The 26,213-nt window shown below is 36.9% G+C and overlaps 1 protein-coding gene across 6 annotated transcripts in view; it reads left to right on the forward strand.

Moving 5' to 3' along the window:
• Positions 1–26,213, forward strand: part of SPOCK3 (SPARC (osteonectin), cwcv and kazal like domains proteoglycan 3) — a 327,128-nt gene that overhangs the window by 206,089 nt on the left and 94,826 nt on the right. The window contains exon 5 of one of the 6 annotated variants that reach the window (XR_008966143.1): positions 14,551–15,341. The exons of the other annotated variants lie outside the window; for them this stretch is intronic. The gene's annotated coding sequence lies outside the window, so the exon portion shown is untranslated. Of the gene's footprint in view, positions 1–14,550; positions 15,342–26,213 lie in introns of those variants that run through there. 6 annotated transcript variants of the gene reach the window in all.

Raw genomic sequence — 26,213 nt, forward strand, 5'->3', positions numbered from 1 at the left:
TCTCTGGCACTCACACTCCCAAGTACAGAAACTTGAACTGCTGGGATGGAACCCCTTCACAGGAACATCYCGAGCTGGTGCCTCCAAGCGGGACCCCGACAAAGGAACCCCTGGGCTTTTACCCCCTCCCAATCTGTTCCTGCGCACCCGCTTCGCTCTTCCTGCTGGRTCTTCGGCTCCTGTCCCCCTCTCCGTGTCCACCCATCTCACTGGAGCCACGGCTCTTTATCTCCTTTGCTATCCAAAAGGTGKGTAATTCCTGACACCTGCCATGCCTCTCATGTCCATGGAGCTGGCTGGCCTCACCCATCTCYGTGCCCTTTGTTCTCCCCAAGTGCTGGCACTTCATGGCCTCCTCTCGGGCTCACCTCAGCTCAGCTGGCAGCCTGCGCACCCASTTACCCACCCCAAATGAATTCCTCAACACTTGGAAAACCTCGGGCATTGCTTTCCATRCCAGTCTGCTTGATGCCTTCAGCCAGTAAGTAGTTTGACCAGAAAGTTGCTAACTAAGGTAAAAGGTAAAGAAAACTTTAAACAACAGTAACAGTAATGGGTCTGAGTAAACACATTTTCTATTATAAGAAAATAAAAGTATAAAACTGTAGGAGCTATATTCTTCAATAGCCTTGAAACAGCAGCAGTGGAGAAGCAAGCCCTCAAAACTGATTGTTCTGGAAAGGAATGAGAAGGGAATGTCTTTACAAACAGACTGATTCTGGGGGTAAGACAAGGCTGATACTGGGAGACAGAAGGAAACAATGGGAAGGATTTCCGTAGGAATTCCTTTGATTGACTTATCCCAGACTATGTTAATAGACTACAAGAGCAGAGACACAGAGATGTATATTGAAAGGGGGAATGTATGATAGAAGGAGGGGTTTAATCAGGCATTTCAGGGAGCCTGTACCTCTCAAGTACCTCAGCCAATGGGGGAAGAGAGAGGGAACCGCGGCCRGGAAATTAGGATAAAAAGAGGCTGYGTCCTCTATGAATTTGAGAGACCCCATGGCAAATACCCATGACCTCTTCCTTTATTCATGAATAAAGTTACGTGACTCCTCTGTCTCCTTTTTGGACATAAACCTCTGGTTCTTGTGGAWTAATTTTCCTAACACGCTTTGATTAGTTTAAAAAAAGGGATTGATTATGTACGTTGTTTGTCGTAGCAGGAGGCTGGGCTTGATGGCGCTTGAGGGAGTTTCCAGGTTTTAGCCTCTTTAATTTTTTCCGATAATTAAGTCCCCTCTTTTTGCCTGATACCAACTTTTAAATTTTTACTTACCTTTCCCAAATTTCTATGGTTCAAAAAACATTTTTACCAAAGCAGTGTTTTCTTAACACTAACATAAACTTTCTTCTGAGTTAGTAAAAGACCATTTAATTCTATTACAGCAAAAACCACTTGAATCAATTGGGGGCTGTGTGCTATTTCAATCCCAGGGACAGTTAATCCAAGCACTCAGAATGTTATATAGTCTTTTTCCTGTTCAAAAACTGCTATGTATTTTACCAGGAGTAATTAAACTCCCAACAGTTCAGTGACCTATTGACCTCATGCAAAGATAGTTATCAAGTCAATGAYAGAGCTCCAAAAAGAATCTTTCTCTAATTCTACAAGTTAGTAAATCTGTTTCCACTCACTAGAAGGTAACAACATAGGCGTATTTTTGCTGTATTGTACTGTATGTTATGCTATTGTATACAGTAAGGTACTTTGAAGAAAATAGAAATACAGCTTAACTTCATAATATTGGAGAAGTACTATCATGATGGAAGAATGAGAGGTTTACATAGGCTTAATCTGTAAAAAAGTTCACTCTTGACATCTTTTCTCAGTTTTAGAGTTACTTGTGATCCCTAGAATAAGCTACTTGGCTAAAAAAAAAAAAAAAAGTTATAAAAATAGAGACTTTTAAAAGGCTGGCAGTAATGAAAGAGCAAAGTTGCATCATTTGTCTCTTTGCATCATTGGGTGTTAACACAGCCTTGTCAATATTTCCTAAGTTGACATTTCCAGARCTAAACACTTGCTTAATTCTGGTTTATGTCCCAGAAATATTGGTGGTTAAAACATCTCTCATACATCCCAGTATCTCAACAATTAAGTACAAAAAAATAGTACAAGTGCAAAAGTGGTGGATTGCCTAGAAAAGTATGTGATGTCTGCTTTCATTGCCAATACTTCGAACAGCGAAGTGTTAAATCATTTGTGTAGAATTATGTTAACCTGAGTGGTACTGAAACTCTGGAGATTTGTAAATTATAAATAATTTTTGTCTGATAGGGGCATGTGCCCTTACTAAGTGGTGTCATKCAGAGCAGCTGAAAATGAGACATTGGGGACATGATGTCATAGTGATATAAGTTTGGGTTGAAAAAAAAAACCCAAGCCCAAACATATCACAGAAATTTGAGCTCAAAAACATGATTTATGAAAGTAAGTATTTTTCTAGTGCTCAAGAAAGTGTTATGCTAGGCCATTTCAAATGAACCCATAATTAAACAAACTATTGAAAAGGTACTTTGGGACAGGTAAGCAAGGGTGAAGACTCACATTAGACTCATGCTAAAAATGTGTGGGCAGCGGGGGGCATCTGCTACCTGCAATGMTCCCTGTGGATAGTTGCAAGCTGTCAAATTTCCAGTGGGTTAAGTACGAGGTAGGCAAAGTTCTTGATATCATTTGCAAAAGAGAAAATATTTCTTTCAAATATCAGTGCAAATACAATCTTGCTTTTGATTGCACTTCAAGTTGTACCATGTACAGCATGAAATAGTGCAAGCCAGGGGAATATAGTGAAAAAAAACAGCTGTGAAAGAGGGGAATTCTTTGTATTTCTAGATTAAACAAGCCTGTTGTCTTGGGTGATGAAACCATGTATCTCTGCCTTGCCCTCTCCCACATCCAGGAAGCATGTTATGGTAAAATTTCCTGCAGATAAGTTTCGCCATATTCAGATATTATGGCTTTYCATCAAGGCAATTGGAAAAAAGTCAGATGCTTATATCAGTAATTTATGTCCCRTATATTTCTTAGAGTTCAGTACTTAAACGCGGACAGCACAAAAAGACCCCAAAAATCTTACCCTTTACTCTCTATTACTAATATAGCTCCAAAAGTTGCTAGGTACTTCTGTAGACCAAAATAACTTGATTACTGTCAATCACTTGAAACCTCTTAGGTCAGGTACAGGAAGAAATCTAGCCATTAAGCACAGTGCAAGCTGCAAAATTCATCTAGGGAGCAGGGCAATTTATTTTTTGCTGCTCTTTTTTTTCTGAGTTTGGACCAATTTGATGTGAAATCTTTAAATTCTCTTTCGCTCAGGAGRAAGTCTGACTTCTGACTTCTGTGTTGATATAGTCGTTGTTTATTGAAGCTTGTCACCTCATTTGACATGATAAGGAATAAGAACAATAATGATAGGTGTGTACCTATATTGAGCAAGTGAAAATGAAACAGTAAAGGAGAATGTTGCCTCATTATGGGATGCATATATCTTGATGGCTCTCCTTTGGAAAATTGAAGAATRTAGTTGCAATTTGCCATGAAAGCTGCATTTGTTAGAAAACAGCAGATTTATTGCTGGAAAGTGATAGTAAAGTAAAACACATATAGCAGCCTTTTCCCCTTAGTAAAATACCTGTTTAAGCCTGAAGCTGTGGGTTCTGTCAACCAGTCTGCCATGTAGCTATCTGTAATATTTCCTGGGAAGATTGAGTTTCAAGCTGTATTTCAAGTGGCATTCAAATTCTCATGCATCTGTATATTAAGCTCTCTTGTGTGATTTTTGTATGTGTGCTGTCTTGAGAAGAAAATTGTGGCTTTGTTTTTAATTGTCTGTCTTCCCAAAACGTTGTCAGGCTAAGGCATATTATATATCATCCATGAACAGTTCAAGATTAATTAGCCTTTCACCCATTCTAAAGGTATCATCTATATCCTGAAGGCAGAGTATGGTGTTTGGCAGCCTCTTCAATCACTTCAAATTCTTCTCTGTTTACTGTATAAGTAATCTGTGGGAAAATTAAACTGTTCTGTGAATAGAGTAGCTAGAGATGGCAYATTCTGTACAATTCCACGGTCTGTATCAGTACAGATTACCCTATTTGAATATTATATAAAGGGTCATAAATATTTTTCACGTATCCTATAATCCTACAACAAATCTGACATATTAATATTCATTCTGTGATTTTAGGGCTTCATGCTTTTTATTTTATTTTGCCTGGTAAATATTATTAAGTGCACACAGAAAAAATGAGAGAGCAAATGATAATCGGTTGCAGTGACGATATTTGGATGCTTTACCTATATGAGGATTATTAGGTACTGTCGTAAGCCGATTTAATCACCTACTTGTTTACTTCCTGAAGTTCCTGCTTATTAGTTCTATTTCTTGTGAATTTAAATATGTGCCCAATATCCGCAAGTATGAAAATATGCTGTCTGCTGTAATGGTTGTATGCACAGTCTGAAAGTACACAGAACACTTTATCTAATTACTTTAGTTTTGTGTATCGTTTGCTTATGATGTTGAGATTTTACTTTAACAGCCAACAGCAAACAAGGAGCAAGGCAGAATGGAGACATGCTCTTTTCCTGTGTAATGACTGTGAACTGGCACCTTATTATCTCACTGCACACTAGGAGAAGCCCTGTTATTKGGCTTGGCTGTTTACATTAAACATTGGTGACCATTGCCTGAGGGTAAAATCCTCAATAAAAGCCTCAGAGATTAGAAAAATCTGGAGTRAAATGCTATGCTTCCTCTTCTCCATCCTTGTAATGCTTAAAGGAAGAAAGCTTTGACTGTCTACACATGTGTTTTAAGAGCAGTGATTCTGGGAGAAGTCTTTATCAAAAAGGTGCATTTTACAACCTAATCTGACAGCATAAGGGTCGGATGTAACCTCTTTTCTGCCTTGGCCACTGGTTGTGCGGGCAGGGTTTCCTGGCAGGACATGCTCTGGCCCCAGCATCTGTGAGTCAGCTGCTTGTTGCTGCCTGACAATACTGCAGCTGATAGAATCTAAGCTGTCACTTATAAATAAATAAACAGGCTTCCTGCATTGCAAAACCAGCATTCATAATGTGAGCTGATGTACCACTGTCTCCATAAACTGCCTTTGCAGAAAATCTTCGTAAGCCAAACAGAAAAATAATGGAAGTATGAGCTTCATTATCTTCTGTTTCAATATTGCCCTTATTTCAACACTATTTAAACAAGTTATGTTATTATCCACAAAAAAATGTGTTTTCAATAGGAGTTGCACATTAGCCAAAATGTCTTGGCCTGGTAAAAAGATGGAATACATGGCCTAGTGCAAATTCTCTATTCTTAATGACTATTATGTATAGTTATATAAGTACTTCCGTAAAAGTATTATGAAATACTTTTTTTGGAATAGCTAGAAAGGGCAGAAATCACTGCCTTGTTGCTTTGCTTCTATATTTTTCCTTAAARCATATCTAGGTTCTTCTCTGAGGTCAACATAAAACCAACCAAAATACAATATTTTTCTGTCATTCTCTTATAGAAATTGTTTTACCTAATTTCCATTATATTTGGACTTTTTTTTTCTATTCTGCTGTGTTTCAATCAATACCATTTTTGTTGAAGTGAGATCAGAAGGCAGTGTCTGAATATTTTTTTTACATGTAAATGAGTTTTGAGCCCCCCTGCCTTTTTTAATATCTATTATAAAGATGAGTTTGTGAAATATCGTGGAGCTTTATATAATGACATTGATATATTCAARACAGTACTTCGCTTTGCATTGATGCAAAATATTCTAAAGCTGGTTTAAAGTTATGGATGAGAACAATGGTTGAAATCTTTTGAGAATATACCAAGACACAAAGGCATACAAGCAAAATACATTTCATCCTGGATTGGATAATTTTAAAACTCCAGGAAAAGACTCACTAAGGGGAAAACACATGAAATTTACTTACATCCACTTTGGAGATCACGGACTTGGACCTGGTGGRTCCCTGCATTTCAACTGTGTCTCTTATGTTCCCAGGAAGCTGAGAGAGCAGCTACACCTAATTTTACTCAACCTAATAGTCAGTTTTCCTGACTATTTCTGCTGGAAGTGTACTGGGGCGAGAGGAACAGAAGGTCATCTCATTACACARTGCACACCTCTCATTTCATGGGAATATGAAATTCAGTCATTGTGTGGATTCTGGATGTTTCCCACAAAACTGCCAGAAAAAGGGCATGACCTTTAATGATCACCAGCATCTATGCTCAATTGAGTGTGACTAGATGAAACAAGAATTCAAACTGAGTCTACTCAGTGGATTGTCTGCTGATTTGAGATGTAGCTCAGTGAGAATAAAGTGGTCTGAGGACARCAAACTTCTCTTGAAAAAGCAACTRGGAAAACCTGATATGAGGCTAAGAAGTGTTTTCTGGACAGGTTGGAATGCAGAATTTTGATAAGRTGGAGCAGAGAGTGAAAACAAAATGCTTGCTTACAGTTATTTCTTTTCAGAAAGAAAAATGCACATCACTTGTTTATACAGAAAAAAAAATAAAAAACAACTCCTAATTTCTTGCTCTTTCTGTGTAACTATATTCTGTATAATCTGCACGTGGAACTTGTGGAAATTCTCATGACTCATGTTGTTCAGACTTTCAATATTTCATTTTGTGAGATATTTCAGATTACCAACTGGCACCTTGTGTTGAATTAAAGAGCAGTTTTCAAATCACTTGGCAGCTTATTGGGTGAGAATTGGCAGAATTTCCCTTAATTTCCCCCTTTCTGTTGTTCTTATTCTATATTGGATAGTAAAATATTAGAAAACATAGCAGAGAATAAAAGAAAAAAGAGCAACACCTGGAGAGTTTATTATACAGCACAGGAAAATTCCCCTAAGATACAATTTCCCTTGTACCTAGAGAGAAAAATTCTGTCTGCCTAAAGCAGCATAGTACATTCAAGCCTTTGCAAACTACTCTGCTTCCTCACAGATTGGGGAAGTGCCTCTGAAAAGAGGGAGCTTTTGAGGTGAAGGGTGATCTGCTCTTAATTCCTTCCACATGGGGAAAATTCTTAGGCCATGTTGTTTCACTCATCTTCACCCCAAATCAGAGGTGCTTAGGAGAGAGCCTGTTTGTTATGAGTGATGTCTGCAATAGTGTTTTTACTTTTCCAGCTGAAATATTTTCAGCAGTTTTGTAGATTAACTTAAYTATAAGTTTTATAAGAAGTCTGACCATTCCAATTCTTATTTGAGTATGGATGAATCTGTGTAAAAGTGTATTGTAATTCCATCTGCCTTTTTGTTTTTGCAATGAGCATATTGTAAATGTGTGACTATCTGCCCTGAAGTATGCAATAGATAAATGTAGACAGAGCATAGGTAATGAGAATGGTTTGTCATGGCCTTTTAGTCWTCAGGAGCCTAGTATAAATCAAGGGCTAGCTCAGCCCAAGGGGCTTGTAATTTTTAGAGTACACTTTTATTTTCCATTTGTATTCTGATAACAAGTCATATTTATTATGATCTCACTAATGGCAGGTCTTCACTCAAATATTAAAGAATATATAATTCACTGGTGACTAGAATTGAAAATTAAAAGGCCCTGAAGAATATCATCCTTATATCATTACTCAAACCATTTGAATGAGAAAATGTGCATTTTGATGAGAGAAATAGAAAAGATGTGAATTGAGATAGGGAAATTGAAAATTTACAGTACATGAACAGTGTTTGCATAAAGACTACCAACTTATAGGTGATTTACATTTTTTTCACAAATCAAACTATAGCTGAGCAATTGCTCAGTTATTTGTACAGTTAATTATCTGACTATACAGCAAGTGTTTCTCTTATCATATTAAATGATTTAAAGGTTGTCTGCTGCACAAGTGGTATATCGTATATTTCGGTTAAACCCAGTTCACGGTTAAACTGCCCAGTGGACTCCAGTTGAAACTGTATCAAGACCTTTAATTTGGAAAATGTACTTTTGGAAGAGTGAATACCTAAAGTGGAAAAAGATGACCTATCAGTTGTCCAGGCCAGCACTAAGGCTTCTGAGGAAAGGAATAGGACTTTGTACATAAGGCCAATTATCCTTCCGTATTTGGTTAATAATAGTGTTAAATCCCAAAGCAGTAGATTCAATACTGCTCTGCAAAGTTCAGCAATAATCTTGGCAATACTGTAATRTGCTGTAAAAATTACTGTGAGGCCTTTAGGTTACAGTACTCAGATGGTGGAAGGCCAGTTTTTATTTTCAGTTGGACTCTGCTCTTATTGCTTATGTACGCTCTAGGGGAGGATCAAGTTCCAACCTCAGACATAAAACTGCAAAGTCAAAAGATTTGTTACTGAAAATTGTACTATTCCCAGGGTTACAGTTGTCTGCAAACCTTCACTCGAACTTCTGAAAATGACAGCCCCATTTTTTTGTGTCCCAGGGCTGAGATTCTGAGGTGTTTCTCCCTAAACTAGCATTAGCAGACATCAGGGTGAAAGAAAGTGGCGATACTACTACTACTACTACTACTACTACTACTACTACTACTACTACTACTACTACTACTACTATTACCACCACAGCTTTTACTATTATTTACAAAAATGAAGTGCATTTGTTTGTAACATATGATGCAGAGCTTTCCTAGGAATGTTTATCTATCTGTAACTTACCCATACTGCCATTTTATTTTTCATAGTAGAGRACATCGTTGCTATGGTATGAAACTTTTTAATTCAAATTCCTGCTTAAATAGAGCATGCAGTACTGGATGAGAAGTATTTCTAAWACCTCAGCAACTTCTATCAGCTTTCTATAAGGAGTGCTGAATGCATTGCTCTGCTCTTCCTTCATGCCAGCAGACTGAAGTGGGTTTCTAAACAGTAATATGATTTCCAGATGAGAAAAATTGATGTTTTTTCTGGAACTCACATGTATTTATATCCATAGCATATTTTGTCTAATGGGCTGTCATTATTGGTGTTCCTAACATTTTTAATATATGTTTTAAAGAGATGGAATTTCTTAAGCTGCACAAATATTTCTTTTATTTATTATGAGAGTTTACATAAAAATAAACTAAAATSTAGTCAGTAAATTTCTTTAATTTGAAAAATTCAGAGAAGACTTTSAAATGCACAACTTAATTCTTATATTTGGTGAAATTAATGGATAAGATTAAGCATGTGTAACTGCAGATATGTTTTTTAAGGTACACTTTTTGTAGATGTTTGGTTTTTCTTGTGCTTGCAGGCAGAGGTAAATTGCCTGTCTTGTAGGTAGCACACACACAGTATGTTGCACATCTCAAATATAATATATAATTCSCAGAAGCATAGAAAGCATTCTGTTGTAATATACTATCCCCGGCAATGTCTGATTTAGAGGATTRTTAAAACCTGATATAACTGCATCTTGGAAATATTTGTTCACATTTGTCCATATATTCTTATCTACCATACTCACACACATTTCTTGCTCACTTTGACCAAATATTTATTCAGCTGGATCTCTTAAATACAGGACAACACATTCATTGAATCAAAGTTGATCTGACACTGTTCTCACCAAACATGAGGCCTTACCACAAGCATTATGTTAGACCAAAACTGAGYAGGACTTGAATGAATAGCTATGAGATACATGAAAAGTTGTCAATTTACAGGAATTTACATTCATCTGTCCTCACTCTTAAAATTCTGTTATTTATTCTTTTGCCCATTGTGCTCATTTTTCTTCAATTTTTTACACTGAAATTTTCCTTTCCCCGGTAATGTTTTATAAAAGTTTCTATTTTTTTACTTTTACAGTGAAGTTTCTGTTTATGCCAWATAGAATGTTGCACAAATGCAAAAACAAATTCCCAAATAAATTTTTACATATGTTAAACCAAGAAAATATCACCTGTGCCCTAAGAAGAAGAGTCCTTTGCCATTAATGACTCATCATAGTTATTTATGATAATTGAGCAGAATCCGTGTATTGATTTTTATGCTAATTAGTTCCTGTTTCAATTCCGCTGGAGAAGATCGTTTCCATCAGGTGATTGTCATGCTCTTAGTGGAGGTTCCATATCTATTGGAAGCACTTCACAGGAAGGTCACAGCGTAAGAAATTATAGCTAAATTACCAGGGTTAGAGATAAGCTTCTGCTTTTCAGTTTTAGTCTTTTTGCATACCTAAATCACAGAGTCCCCTAATTGAACATCTTAGCCTTGCCAGCCAAGGTTTGCTGTTACTGAGGATGGACTCTGTGTGCCTTAAGCCTGTGAGTCCCTTGTGGTGACAGAACACCGCGCCATCCTCTAGGAGCATTTCAAGTGGAAGACATCAGAATGTCACAGCTGAGCTCCAGAAGACTGACACGTGACTTCAGTGTCTCTTCAGCTCCTTTTATCCTATCGGTCACATGAGTTAGGTAAYGGGACAGCTGCAGGGAAGCATGGCCTGCGCCTTTATGGGTAACCTGCCTTTCCTCCAAAGGAAGGGGCCTTTCCCACTCTGCCCTTGTTACTTTGCCTGGGCATTACTCAAGTGAGCTTTACACTGGAGAAGCCAAACTGATGGAGCAAGTTGACAATAAAGCAGTCTGGACTGTGTTTTGGTTGCTTTCCTCCCGTCTCTTAGCCCCTAAAAAGTAGCATCTCCATATGTGCACCCCATGGATCTTAATAACTGAACAAAACTCTGGACAACTTAAACAGTGGGTGAAAATTAATCATGTTTTTAATGGCATATGGTGTTGGAAAAAATCCGACTGTGGATATTCTTGTATATAACACAGTGAGTAGGAATTGGAAAAGACCTTTTGGGTCAACAGGTCTCTTCTTCTAGTGTAGGTTTGCTCTTCATAACACRTTTCTTAAAAATACGTTCTTGTTTTGTTTGGTCAAGAGTGTCAGGCAGTAGGAATCAAAGAGAAATAGCATTTGAAAGGCTATTTGGCAACTTGATTTTTGTGTGTGTTGGGAAAGWTTTTTTAATATGGTTTCTAACTATCTCCACTCAATAGTATTTGGTGCATCATATGAAATTCTTTTCATACTTGTTATAAGTGCCCCTGATGCAYGTCCTTCCTAGATACTCACAGGGTCTTTCCTACTAATCATCAGCAATTGCCAGAGATTCACAGACAAGGGTTGTATTTACCATAGTAGGGACTTAATACTCTGTCTTCTTTAACCTCATTTGGAAATGATCAATTTTAAAAGGTGAGTGAGAAGGTCAAGTTCCTTTATTCTTCCATCTTTTCTTTCATTTCTAAGGGTGAAATTTGGTTTCCCATAAGTATTGGCATCTAGTGACAGCTGAGATATATTAAAGCATCCTTCCTGCACTCCAGTCACYGCTGCAAAGTAATGTGGGTCTCCTCTGACCTGTTCACCTACTCTGTATGGGTCATTATCCCTGAAGGATGTATCAGAGAAGATTAGATAACTAAATTATAATCAAAATGTCTACACTAGACATGGACAAGTGAATTAGACCAGCAAGCAACAGATTTAAAATTTACTCCTGAAGAACTGTTAAGGACAATGATTCAAAAGTGACTATTTAGAGCTATAGCTGATGATAAACAGTAAAGACTTATTAAGTATGAGTGTTCACCTAATGCAGAGGTGTCAATTTAGCTAGGGAAAAGGAAAAAGCATTAAATGTGGGAGTGCATACTAACTACACCCTGCCCCCCTGCTCCCCCTCCTCCCCCCATTCCCCCTCCCCAGTTCCAATGGGCCAATTTTGAGTCTCCTTTCATGTGCACAATTTAGAGATTTCTGTTATCTATCTATAGTTCAGATTATATTCACTTCATAATTACTATTAATAACAAATGTTAGCATTCATTTGGATAAGTTCAGATAAAGTCAGTATTTGAATAACTGTCATGACTATTGATAATAGCATTAAAACCTAAATAAAATTTTTAAAAAAGTTAAATTARTCTGTTTCTTGTAGAAAATCTTGTAAGACAAATAGAATGAGGAAAAGAGTATTCTTTACCTCAATATTGAATTAAAAGCATGAGTTTTTCCAGTAAAAGTGTTCATGCTAAGTTACGTTAATGCATCAATTTTACCTCCTGTGGTAATTCTTTTATTGTTGTGTGAATCATACCAAATCATTAATTTTATATAAAATAGTGCTGATGGGGAAAAGTAAGAAAGGATGTRCCTGCACTACTGAATACTAGGATSAACACTTTTTCCATTTTTGCTGTGAATTTGACAGCTATGTCTTTGTAAAAGCCAAACTAATAAGGTCAAAGTAAAACATCGGTAAAAAGAAAACTGCTGGTCCAGCAATGTCTCATGGTGCTGACACAAGCTATGAGTTAGCTCTTCAGCTTGCTTAGTGCATATATTGTTTTCTATTGATACTGATGTTATTTTGTTACCTTTTTTTTTCAGTTATACTGTTTTTCTTACATTTTAGCTGCATTTAATTTTGATTATAACCAACAGCATGCTTTATATATGTAGGATATTATATGAATCTATTTTTTTTCCTTTTCAAAACTTTGCCTATTTTGAATAAACTTTCCCCTGAAGTAACTACTTCATACTAGTCATTTTTTTCAAAAACAGTTGACATAGCAAGACCTATCTAACCACTGAATAACCCAGAAATAATCTACAATAATACAAATATTACTTATTATTTGCTTCAGGACCTATTAGTGTCTCCTTCAAAACATAAAGGGCGAAAAATTCCCTGCATTGAAGGAGTTCATTCAATTGATTTCTAGCAATAACATCTTTGTAATAAAAAGGAATTGTAACTTAGGAACATGGGAAGTAAAATAACCATTGAAATAGTCCTGTACAATATTTTTATTGTATAAAAGTATTCTTGAATTGAAAGCATCCCCTGCTTTCTGGAGGGCTTGAACATTATTCTGTTGTGATTTTTTTCCAGAAAAAAAAAGCATTATTGCAGTCTTTTTCATTTCCTTGATGTTATATTCAGAAGTTTATTGAAAGCCTATTAAAAATATTTTTCCTAATAATATTGAGCAGCTGAAATAGCCCTGATCTTGTGATAGGCACATGGAGTATAAAATATAAAGAGAATTTTGCTTCCAGTGTTTGAGGAAAGGGGAAATATATGAATATATATATAAAGCACCGAGAAACACTATGCAGTGATTCTATACTGTTCCTTGCAAAGCAAACTCAGTGACAGCTGAAAAGTCAGTGTGATTCRCTTGTTCACACTGAAGCTGTAGTCTCAGGGACACCACTTTTCAGACACTTGTGGACAATTTCATTAGAAAAAGAACAGGCAGCTGATTAGAGTGTCTGGTGTCCAAAGAGTGGTGTCTGTTAACAGTGACAGTTTAAATGGGTAAAGGGCTCATTGCTGACTGCATTTCTGTTTCCATCCTGGGGTATTAATTGGTCATGCTGGCAGAGCAAAAATCAGAGCTGTGGTTAAAAGCACAGCTTCTTAACATGCAGGTTTTGCTTACTGTTCATATTTGTGTCTCTGGAATGTGTGGGTAACTTTGGGAATGGGTTATGGAGCTCTTTTCTGGAGGTGTGCTGAGCCATAGGGCTTTGTGAAGCTGGTCAGTGCTTTTCTCTTTCAAGGTCATGCAGAAAACATTAAGGGGTATGCTGAAACTATTGTGAAGGTTAGTTGCTAAAAAAAAAAAAAGGCATTTTTTTGTAATTTTCTCAGACTTACTCTTTTGTCTGAAACACAAATCAATCTATTGCAATAGAATCACCGGGGAATGGTAACAATACTAAAGGGAATACTAAAGGGAAAAGAATTGTGAAAACTGGCTTTGATRGATAATCAAGAAGTATTTCAAGACATGGTCTTATCTAATTAGTCGTATGCTCTGTTTTTATAATTATTTGAATAGACATCTTTTGTGGATCTGTTGAAGCTTAAACTCTGCTGGAAAAAGTTACATCCTGAAAATTTTTGGATTACATAGAAACCTGCTTCTKAGCTATTAAAATGTAAATTGCCTACCGGATTTCTAGCTTAATATATGACATTTTTATTGAGCACACAAGAACACAAAAAACAGTATCCAAGAAGTGAGTACTCTTTTTTTAATTGAAATCCTCCAAATTATTACAGTATAACTTCTATTGTAATTAATATTTTTCTCTTATATTTTAATTAAGTAAAATCAAACTCCGTTTTTTTTCCATTTTGCAGTCTGTGCACTTCCCCAGGGAAGCATCATTTTTACAACAACTGAAAACAACRGTTATGATTAAATGTGTCTGTCACTCTACCTTTCAAAGATAAAGCCTTGGATCATTCTCTCCATGCTCATAATCACCTCAAATTTTCTGGCTAACATCATGTCTGGGCACAGTRTTAAAGCTAGTACCAGGGTACTGGACTGTGCTTGTCATTGAAATGGGCTATGAATCTGCTTAGTGCTTTGCTGAACAGCAGCACACTTGCTTTCTGAAAAAATAGTCAGAGTTCCTCCTGGTTATATTTGGACTGAGAAGGGGCAAAAAGATGAAAAAATATTACTTCAAGGGCCTCATGGTCGTAACATTCTCCTTAAAAGGCTCACATGAAACACTGAACATGCTTTGGAACCAACTCTCGTCCTACATATGTGAATGCCTGAAGCTTGTCAGCTGGAGAAAGAAGGGAGAAGGAAGATCTGTGAATCAGAAGCTGAAAAATGTAAAAATGGTCTTCTTTCCTATCAAACACCTACTTCTGTAAGTCATTGTAACTTAACATTTGTGAAACTCAAAATATGCAGAAATATAAATTCCTAGACTCTTGTACATTCACAATGATGCGCAGTGATTCTGGCAGAGTATTTTGTCTTTAAAGCACTTTATCCCACTGGTTGTTGTTACCTTCACACTCTGTGTTTTGGAAGGCTTGATGATTTTGACTTAACACTCTCAGCTTGCATTTCTGATTTGCCACACAGGCCACTTTGGAATTAAGAAGGCAGGGATCTCCTGGTGGCTGCTCTGAACACGAATATTCACTGGCGGAAGCAAGGGTGTTTACTGCGATAGACACCCTATTGACCTTATTTTAGTATGTGTGCAGCATTTATCATGTTTGTGTTTTGAGCATGATCATTGTATTAAAAATTATTATACATTTGGAGTAAATCTGTAGAATATTTTCGAAGTCTGTTAGATGTAGGCTCCTTTTCCACAATATTATTTTTTCCCATGCAATTTTCTGATCCCTCTCTGATTATTGTTTTTTTGTTCAGCAGATAAAACATTCCCCATGTTCCAGAAATGCAACAAATACTTCATATGGATAGTCACACTTTTGTTKTTTGTACATGAGGTTTTATAGCTTTTGGCCAAATTATCCCCTTGTTTACAGTGAAAACAAATTTTGGTCTTTAAATTTGTATGAACTAGATATCAAAATCCATAAATGCTTGTTGGTGATTTTTTTCCTAATAGCAGAGCAATAGTTCATTTTTTTTTAATCATATTTGTGGGAGGTATCTTAGCCATTAGCATGGGTTGGAAGAGCATACAGTGATATTCATTGAAGCAATACAAAATGGTGTATGTGCAAATTTGTCTTTCCAGAATTTTGAAATGGCTCTGTCAGCCACTCCCATAATTTAGTGAAACAACATGGCACTGGTATTTTTGGCTTTTGAAAAAGCATTATTTATAGTGAATTATATTTATCACAAAGCCAATGTATTTTTCAACACATTTTCAGCTTTACAATATATTTTTCAGTTCTGGGATCATTCTGTTTACACTTGAGTGTGTGTAATTCATATTGGTACTAAGTTTTTTGCCKTGGGCAACATGCTTAGCTGAAAGATAATATTCTTAAAATAGAGAGAGTTGTAAAAACCACATCAACTGCATAATAATTTCTTTAGACTTAATGATTACACAAGGAGAGAAATGCTGAAAAATAAGGAATGTAAATACTAAATATTTGCATTTTTATTGTAACTGGAAAAACTTACATCCGGAATTAAACTGTGGCCTCTCTAAAATGCCTGGGTTTTCTACCACTAGCTTCAAGCAGTCAAGAATTCACATCAGAAGTCAGGAGCTAATGGATTAAAAGCATCACGTATTTTTAACGGAACCACTTCTGAAGATGCTTTTGAAATCCTGCTCTTCTTCTTGATGTCAGTTGTATAACAGCAGTGCACTGAAGCATATTTTTCATTAAAAAATAACCATTCTGAACTCCTTAATTTGCCATGGGTTCATTTAAAAAGAATAAACTGCTTTTATATTGTACAAGAAACTCTTGAATGAAAAAAAAATAAGGGTTTTAAAGTAAACTGAACTGTATGTGACCTCAAGCAAAGGACACAATTGTCACCTGCCAATTCACACTTGCCACAGATGAACTTTAGGGACCCTGACTGTCGGAGACAGGACATGTGAGCTAAAAACAAACCTGCGCGTGATGCAGGGTTCAAGCTTGTGGTAGATCTCAGCTGTGTTACTGCTGCATGACAAGATCTCGTTTGTCTTGTTTGGGCTACAGGAACAGACAGCATGAATCTTCTTAGCCTGTTCCAGCTGCAGAGTGAAGCAAACTATCYGAAATTCAGGTTAAGAAAGTCTCAGCTTTGCAGTTTGAGGGCTGGGGGAGAAGCTCAGGGAACACAGACCTACTACTCAGCTTGGATGCACTCTGTTCCTGATGATAATGGACTCTCTGGCAGTCTGCTGTAAACATAAAAAAACATTGTCAGAGAATATCCTTTTTGTTCCAACTCTATTTCCTCAGATTCTTCCACAAAAGAACGCCAGTCTTCCTAGGGGAAGCAGTAGATCACAGAAATTTGCCTGTATTGCTTAAAAAATATTTAAACATAATGAAATGGTTTCTTGGTAAGCTGTTACAGGTGTCATGTAACATCCTGGTTRTATTAACATACAGTTATCTCACACAGACCTGCCTGGGAACAAAAAGGGAATTTAGAAGAGATGTTTACTTTTCATTTCCTGATTTTTCTCATACTGAAGACTCAGTTTTAAATTTATAAAGCTACACTTTTGTTCAAACTATATTATCGTTTCATTATGGCAGCTGATGAACTTAGTGCTCTTTAATGACATTTATTAAAAATTATTTTATATAACACCTGCAGACAATACCACTGTAAGTTTCTGAACACTTACTCAGTGACTTATTTACTGTCCCTTCCCTTGAGTGCTACAAACCATAACAGCAGGTTTTTCTCTCAGAAATCTTTCATCATTGCCTTGAACTTGTCAAGATGAGTAAGGCTCTGCCATGCTCTTCTATAATAGCATTCATATTTTTAAAGCCACAAAGATAAGTCTCTTGAAGGTAGAGACATTTTTTAAGGTTCTTTGAAATAGTCAAAATCACTCCTTAATTAAATATGTAAACTCCAAAAAGACAATTGTTATAATTTCTAAGAGCCCCTAAAGAAAATAGCGTTGAATACCTTATTTGTTACTTTCTTTTAGAATGGCATAGTAAATAAACCTCATTTATCTTTACTGTGGAGYGACATCAGGTAAAATCTGCCCTTTTAGCTGCTTTTTAGTCTTTGAACGTTATACCAAATTCACTTTTATATTTATGTTGAATCTAGAGACTGAACACAGTAAATCAAAATTCTGAGGAGGAGACCATCATAGCTGATAAAGTATACTGAAAAGAATGTAATTCTTTGTTGAGGATGCATGGAGCTGGCGTATAGGGAGCCTCTATAACTGTGATGGCCCAGTCTCATTGCTGACTGTTCAGCTGCGGGGAGACCACAAACCATTTCAGCCTGCACCTCTCCCATGACAAATCTGTTCACGTGCTGAATATGAATGGAGTGGGCAGCTTTGTCCTGCTCATGTGAGGTCTCAGACCCACAGACTGAAGGTTTGGTTCTCTGAATCAAACAAAGCAGGCAGGGAATACTCAGCTGGCTCAGATTTCCAGTGTGTATCAGCATTAATAAACAGCATGTATCTTGCTTCTTATGACCTGGATTAAGAGGCCATTTAGGCTGGAAATCAGGAAGTCAGGTAACCTTATTTGGTAAAGGTATATAGCTAAAAACCTGAAACAGTTGTTCTTGGGCTTCAAAAACATATATAGCTTTATGGGAACAGCAGCAGCTGGCTGTGCCTGGGGTCGTTTCAAGCAAGAAGAGCCATTCCTGGGGAAAGGACAACATGCCAGCAGCCATTAGATTGAACTCAGTTCTGGGCTGGGCCTTCCTTTCTGTCTCTACCAGAAAAAAAAAAAAAAAAAGATCCCAGATTACTGTGAGCACACTAGATAAGGCTCTCTAATTATAATTTTAATTGCATCTAAGTGCCATGTTGCGTTCCATTGCATAAAAGTCTGCCTGTTTCTCTGACAGATGTGAATTCATTCAGCTTGAAAACCTTTCAGAGTTTGAGGTATGTAAGTTCATGGCAGGCATTGCTCTTGCTCCAGATGGCTGCAGCTTTAGGTTTCTAGCATTTTTTAGGAGTTGTTTTTTGAGTTCTTCAGATATGGCTCCACATTTTTGAGAACATATGCTAATACAGAACAATGGTATCAGCTAGTAGGCAGAACCCCCCACTCCCCCCAACCCCAAAACATTTAATTTTTCATTATTTATTTAAACATAAAAGAATAAATATGGAGAACCTARCAGGATGATTTTGAAAGAGTGAAAATAGGATGAATGGAATTTAAAAATACAGCATATAGGCAGACAGGAGAGAAATTAGAGTGTTATAGAAAAGTAATATTTTAGTCTATTTTCTTGCAGTTTGTTCTACAGAGGCTGTTTTTTCTGTGGGAATAAAGCAAACAAATGACAAACACCACCATGATTTTCTAGAAGTGGAAYTCAAAGATAATTCCATTATTATTTCCATTATTGTGTTTATAAATGTAGATGATAGAACTACTGATCATCTGTACAATATCAATATAATTTCTAAACCCCTCAGCCTTTATTATACTGTAGTACTAAATTCCTGTCAAGTTTGAAAATGTGATTTTGCCRTGTAACAAATGAGAAACTGAGGTAGAGAAAGGGGGAGCCCTACAGGACAAAAATGTTGYCAGTTTGGTAGGGAATTGATTAAGTGTACTCTTACAAGGAGGAGAATGTAAGGTAAAGGAATTCTTCTTTTAGAGAGTGTCTGGAGGCAATGGGGCTTTTATATTTTCAGWGAAAGATTTTGAGAAAGAAATTACTTTGTTAGGTTGTCTTAAAATGCTTTCTGACTTATGGGAATGTGTCCCATTGATCATCTGTATATTCCTGCTATTTTCATCTCTCCCCTTTTGAGCTACACTAGGATAAGCCCCAATAATGACCCTGCATTTACTTGCTCCAGGGAGTTTTGCTGCTCCACATAATGTTTTCACCATTTAATGATACAATTTGGCTTACATTTTTACCTTATCCTTTTCCTCTTCACTTTGTAATGTATTGACTATTGTATTATACAATTCTTGTATAAGATTGTACATATACACAAAAGCAGACTTTAAATTCTTTCAGGTATGGCAGGAGATCCCTTAGCTAATCTGAATTATTGTCATCCATCTGATTCCTTCTCCCTGCTCCACCTCATCTGTCTTCCTAGGAAGTTTTTAAGGTTTTAATTCTTTAATTTTGTCGKGAGGTACATGCTTTACTTAAGAACTTCAGGTAAAAAAAATACACACAACATTAATACTTAGTTCATAAAATCACAGAATCACAAAGTGGTAAGTTTGGAGAGGACCACTGGATGTCTTCCTCTTCATAATTTTTTCTCATTGGKTTTTAAATACACTCAGATCACCCATGAGCCTTCTCTTTTCTCAGCTAAGGGTCCCAGCTCTCTCAGCCCATAGAAGAGATGTTCCAGTCTCTTAAACATCTTTGCAGTCATGTGTTGGACTCACACAAACAAGTCCTTGTTTGTATTTGCTGAGAAGCCCAGAACTTGCACTCAGCACTTGAGATGTGGACTCATCTTTGCTGAGAAAGAGGAATAATCACCTGAGAGGAAGGATCCTTATGCAGTTTGGAATAGTGTTGGCCTGTCTTTGCTTCAAGGGTGTACTGCTGGCTTCTGTTGTTGTCCCCCAGGACACTCAGGCCCCTAGGAAAGTTGCTTTCCAGCTGGTGAGCTGCYAGGATATACAGGTGCTTGGGGATATTCCTGCCTGTGTGCAGGACCCTGCATTTTTTGTTGAACTGCATGATGCTCCTGTCAGCCATTCTCTAGCTTGTCCAGATCCCTCTGCAAGATGGCACARCTGTCTGGCATATGTGCTTCTCCTCCCTGTTTTGTACCCTCTGTGAGCTTGCTGAGGCTGCTCTCTGTCACATTGTCCGGGTCATCAGTGAAGATGTTGAATAGCCTTGGGCCCATTAGTCARCCCAACATTGTAAAATCGAGGTAMGAAACATTCACAGTTCGCCCCTCATTCACTTGCCCAGGGAAGTGGTGGAGTCACTGTCCGTGGAGGTGTTTRAAAAAAGACTGGATGAGGCACTCAGTGCCGTGGTTTAGCTGATAAKGTGATGTTAGGTCATAGGTTGGACTCAATGATCTCAAAGATCTTTTCCAACCTTGTTTATTCTGCGGTTCTGTGATTCTATATAGCCTTCCCAGTGTAGAAGTATATCAGCCTGCTCAAGTGTGATTGTCCTTCCTGAATCCAGAATGACTATTCCCAATCAGTTTCTTGAGCTTCATGTGTTTGGAAATACTTTCCAGTATTTTTAGCTATAAAAGAGGAGTTAACAAGGCAGATTTTATCTGTGTTACTCTCTTCTGCATATTTCACATATAGGTCACAAGGTAAGAAAGTAGTTTTCTGTTAGAGGGTGACTTTTCTTGTAGGAAAACTTGTCAGACAATAATAGTTAATTTTTCCAGTGTTCTGTAGTTTGTTGAAGATATTACCAGAAGATAACTACAACAATATGGACACAAAGAAGGAATAGAAAAACACAGATACTTTTCAATCAGTGCCTCAGTATTTTTTTTTTTTTAAATGTCATCACCAAAGTTAAACAACACAATTATCTCAAATAGCTGGGCTCTGTAGAGCCATTATTTGGGCATATTTTAGTTTGGGGACAATCTGTCAGCCATGACCACTGTTCACTCAGCAAATGTGTCTGGATTATAGTTTATAAYGACTTGAAAAGCAAAGAGGAAAATTGATGTGGCTGATTGTTACAGAGGTAATGTTAAGCACTTGGCTGGGCTGCGTAAATTAGGAGTTACTCTGGCCTTTGCATCTAGAGAGAAAAGAGAAAAATAAGCATCTTCTGAGGGTATTTTTGTTCCTAGGCAAACTGGGTTGCTTCCTTTGCAGCCTTTCTCTCAGCAGATGATAAGAGCCATGAATGCTCTCCACATTGCAGTGAAGTTCTCAAAAGCCTAGAAGCTGGAAGGAGAAAATACAGCCTCTGTTAAAATGAGGGATATAAATGTTAAACATGCTTAACATACGGCTTCAGCCATATCATTGCTGCACACTGCTGCCTCACGTGCCCACAAACAGTCACTTGTTAAGGGAGGCATTACTGCTGTGTTGGGATCCCTGTGTGAAACCTGATTGACTTCAGAGCATCTCTGCATAAGCATGCAGCAGAGCTGGCTGCAGAATTAAAGGGAAGGAGACTCAAACTTTACAGGTAGAAAGCAGCATCACTTTAGGGCCCCCCAGAATAACGTGCTTCTCTCGTGAATGCTGAATTGAGAAAGAGGGTGTTCAGTAATAGTGTGAAAAATAGAACATTAAAGAAACAGAACACGTAAGAGTCTGTAACAAGCTTTGTTTTCTACCTCTCAAGCTGACCATTGGATACCCATTTGAAGTACAAAAAAAATTTAATATTCAGTCTCTTCTATTTTGTCACAGTCTAAGAGGGACTATTTCCTGTCTCTGCATTAGAATTTATTAATGAGCAGCAATGAAATTTATTAATTTAATAAAATCTCATTTATTAATGAGATTTTAACACTATATACCAGGAGGAACCAATATAACCTCAAGCCTTCAAATATCACACTTCTCCTCAGAATTCTTTAATTTCTTTGTCAATAACCAGGGGATTGATTCTGACCTCAAGTTTAGGCAAGGATTTTTTATAGGTTTAATGTTTCTTGATAAACTGAGGCAGATATAGATTGTGGTGGTGTCCTTTCCTGTTCACATGAAGAACAGATATTTGTTTTTTAGATGTCTGTGTTTTGTAATATATAGTACATGACTGGCAAGTGCACTACAAAAATWAGTCAATGAAAGATTTATGTCATAGACATAAGTATTAGGTCATTCRCCCGTTTTCATGAGATGGCTGAATAAATGAATTTTCTGTCATGGATATCCACTTAGGCCAGACTCCTCAGGAAGGGACATAACTCAGTCTTCTGTATAGGCTTATTTCTGTATAATATGAGACAAATTGTGGCTTTGGCTTAGCCRAGCCAAGTAAAACTTTGTCTATGCCTACTGATTCTATAGCTCAGTTTCATCCCTACAAACTTTAAATATCTAACCAAGATGTTTAAGTTGAGAAAGAACTTGTCCTCTGCTCCTTCTGTATACTTTGGTGATGCAGCAAGGGGCCATCAGGGAGCGACTCCCATAGAGGCAGGTGATGTTTGTGTTCCTCTGATGACATGGAGTCTGGGTAGCTACCCTCAGCTCAAGGCACTTAATTAGATGTGGGTTGGAAAAATTATTAGCTAAATGCTAATTGATTGATAGGGATGACTAGTTTAAATTTACAGGCCTTAAACTCCTTCCTGTGTCATATTATGGTTTCAGTAGAAAGAGTGTCCTCGGGTTAAAATAACTGATAGTTTGGGCTGAGGGCCCTGGCAGCAGCTTTCAGCACTTGTGGCTCGATTCACAATTCTTGCTTTTGGGTAAGTGGTTTTTTTTGGTTTTTTTTTGTTTGTTTGTTTTGTTGTTTGTTTTGTTTGTGTGGGGTTGTTTTGTATGGGTTGTTTTTGGTTTTGTTTTTGGTTTTTTTAATTTTTCTGTGAATTCTGTAACTACAGATGACAAAATGGTGAGGTAGGTGAATAGAACTGCTTGTTTTCTATTTTGTCTTGTTTGCTTTAATTGTTTCTTTAATTCAAAAGATGCGTGCTGACAAGCCTGTTCACACAGAGGGACTATCCCTACATTMCTATAAATCAATGTCTAAACCTGGGAAAGGGTAACATTTCAGGTACATTCCTCTTTCTAGCTTCCTTTACTGGCCACTTCTCACAGCTCCCTAGTAAAATTTTGTAGGATATAGGAAATCAACTGCAAATTCAGTTTTGTGTAAAAAAGAGGGGAAAAAATATAAAATGCCCTACAAAGAACTCATGCTCGGGGTTGTAGACTCGGTTTTGGAAAAGTGTCAATGATGGAAGAGCAGTTCTGAGCTTCCTTACTCTCTCACCTTTTAGCTTTTTTTGAGGAGCTGGGGATATTGGCAAAGGGACAGATACGGCAGGTTGTATCCTGTGGATCTCCAGAACATGGCCTCAGTTTCAAACCAATGAAGTTATCTGAGCTCCCTGTTCCCTTCTTACAGGACTTACATAGCCAAAGTAGAAGGTTTGGTCATGCCAAATATGACACTTGGCACCACACCAAAGACAAGCACGAATGCAAAGAGTTGGTTGCTGGCTTGAAGGTGCACAATACAGAGCTCATGCTTTTAAGACAAAAAAAAAACCAAAAAGGGCTTAATTCTGCCCAAATCTGAGCACTGCTCTTCAAATTAATATGCTGTTCAAATCACTGCCTCTCTTCTATTTCTTATAATTACCTAGGTTTATGTTGAGTGAAGTTTCTGGAAGCAAAATCACTGTAAATCTGTGGCTTTTTTAGTCGAATTTGCAGCTGTTAGAATGACTAAAGTTACTGTTTCTAAGGGCAACCTATTCTCTCTTCACTTTTTTTTTTTTTTAAAGCCATCTTTCCCCAGTTGTTTAGCCATAAATGGGGGTGGTGGGAGAATCTCATTTAAGCTTGCCTTCCCAACCCACTGCTTTGAATTTTTAATRATGACAGCTAAATAATAAACGCTCTCCAAAGATAACAAAATCACAGTAACATTCTGATGGCTTCTTTGTAGTCTGCTATGGAAACAAACATCTGTGAAAGATGATTTCCTTTAATGCTGCCTGATGAAGATGACCTTTAGAGTTATCACAAAAACAATGCTTTAACCACCTGCAGAGGAGTAAAAGGCAGACATTTGCATGGTAAATATTTTAACTACTGTGGGGAAAAATATCCAAAAAGTGATGATGTAATAGTTGGAAATTGATGCTAGGAATTTCTCAAAATTTAAATTGTTACATTTTGTGTTCATGTTCAGTAAGTAATAGAAGCAAAAAGGAATAACTCAAAAATACCAAATACATAGGATTTTGAATAGGCCCTTGCAGTATTTCATCTGCAAATTGAGAGAGAACAACATTTAAACAAATATTAAATAATAAATATGAAATAAAAAGTAACTAAGACTTGATAAGYTGTGCAAAATAATGGCTGTAATACAGACTAAAGGAACTTGTGCCAGAGTAGTTCCAGGGCAGCAGCTGGAAATACACTGAGTGATGGTGATAAGGGCTGATGCAAACTAGCAAAAGTCTYGTGAAAAATTTCCTAGGTTAAGCTGAAATGGGAAGCAGAGTTTACAGAAGACTTCTGTAAAATGCYGTCTATGGAAGAGTCTATGGAATTATCATATTTCAAGGRRAAAAAAAAAATTCAAAAATTTCAATTTAACTTTATTACTTGTTTTTACTGAAATCCAGTTATACTTGCACATAGGCAACATTATGCAAACATATCAGCATAATACCACATAATATTGGTAGAATGTTAAGGGGTTGGAAGGGTCCTTAAAGATCACCTAGTCCCAAGTCCCTGTCCCATGGGCAGGGACACCTCCTACTACACCAGGTTGCTCAAGGCCTTATCCAATTTGACAGTGAACAGAACATTTATGCAAAATAGAGGGGAAAAAAGAGAATTTCTTCACTATATTGCAAAATTTAATTCTAGTTTTCCAATAAATCATAATTGTTTTTCATCTTTGACTTCTGAAATACTGGACTTTCTAAGAACCCAGCACTGCACCCGGTTGCACAGTAAGTTTTTCATTCAGTGAAAAAGTTTGTGCCCTCCCCAAAATGTTGCATTTCTTCCAACATTAGTTGAGGACATTAATTAATTTTACCTTGAATACATGATGGGCCAAAAGTTACTACACACTGAGCTACCAGTATTTTTGGGAAACCTCTCCCTTCATGTGCTTGCTGATGCTGTCAGAAGTGATTGAGTCACAGAACATGGTTCAATGGATATCTTTGCTTCTTGTTTCTTAATTGTTTTGGGGTTTTTTGTGCTGTGTGTTTGGTTTTTCCTCCTCTGTATTTCCCATTCAGAGGGGACTGATTCCTAGTGAAAATATTTAACCATCTCTAAAGTATCTGTGATGTTTTCTTGTTTGGTTGGGTTTCTTCCTGTTAGGATATAGATTTGACTTTCACAAAGTAATACTTAAGGGACTATACTCTCAACACAAGAGAATCTGGGGAGGATGCCTATAATTATCAAGAATAATGATAAATAATAAATCTGAAGGGATGAAAAAAAAATATTTATTTTTCCCAGAGATTGATTTAGAGACTGGAAAAGAGATAGAATTGATTTTTTTGTTTGTTTTGTTTTTTTTTTTTTTTTTTTTTTTTTGTTTGAGAAAAGCAATTATCAAAGATGGTTAACTGTTAACCGCAGGATTTAATAAACTTTAAATGATCCAGACAGACSATAAAGCATTAAAGTCAGCCTTTAATTATAGAGGCTGGGCATTTCTGGTAGGAGTTCATGCATCTCTGTACCAATGATGTAGGTTCATTTCTTTTAATATATCAGGTATTCTGTAAGGTTTTGAGAAGAGCTTGCTTGGACTCAGTGTAGATGGATTATTGTTAGCTTTTTATTGTAGGTAGATTATCATTAGGTTTTTAGAAGATATTTTTGGTGAGATTTTTCTCCTGTCTCATTTTACAAGCTGAGTTTGGAATTATCTTTTCTACAGTTTTCCTGGCATGATTTTTTCATCAGTTTACAGTCCTTGAGAACTGTTCTTTCAGCTGAGTTCACAGATACATTTTTTCTGATATGCATGCAGCCCATTTATATCCTGGCTCTACAGAGAATACATGCTACAAGATCACTCATCTTCTCACATAAACT

Source organism: Malurus melanocephalus, unplaced genomic scaffold (genome assembly GCF_030028575.1).
Source record: "Malurus melanocephalus ecotype Western Australia unplaced genomic scaffold, MMel_1.1 scaffold_352, whole genome shotgun sequence".
NCBI lineage: Eukaryota > Metazoa > Chordata > Aves > Passeriformes > Maluridae > Malurus > Malurus melanocephalus.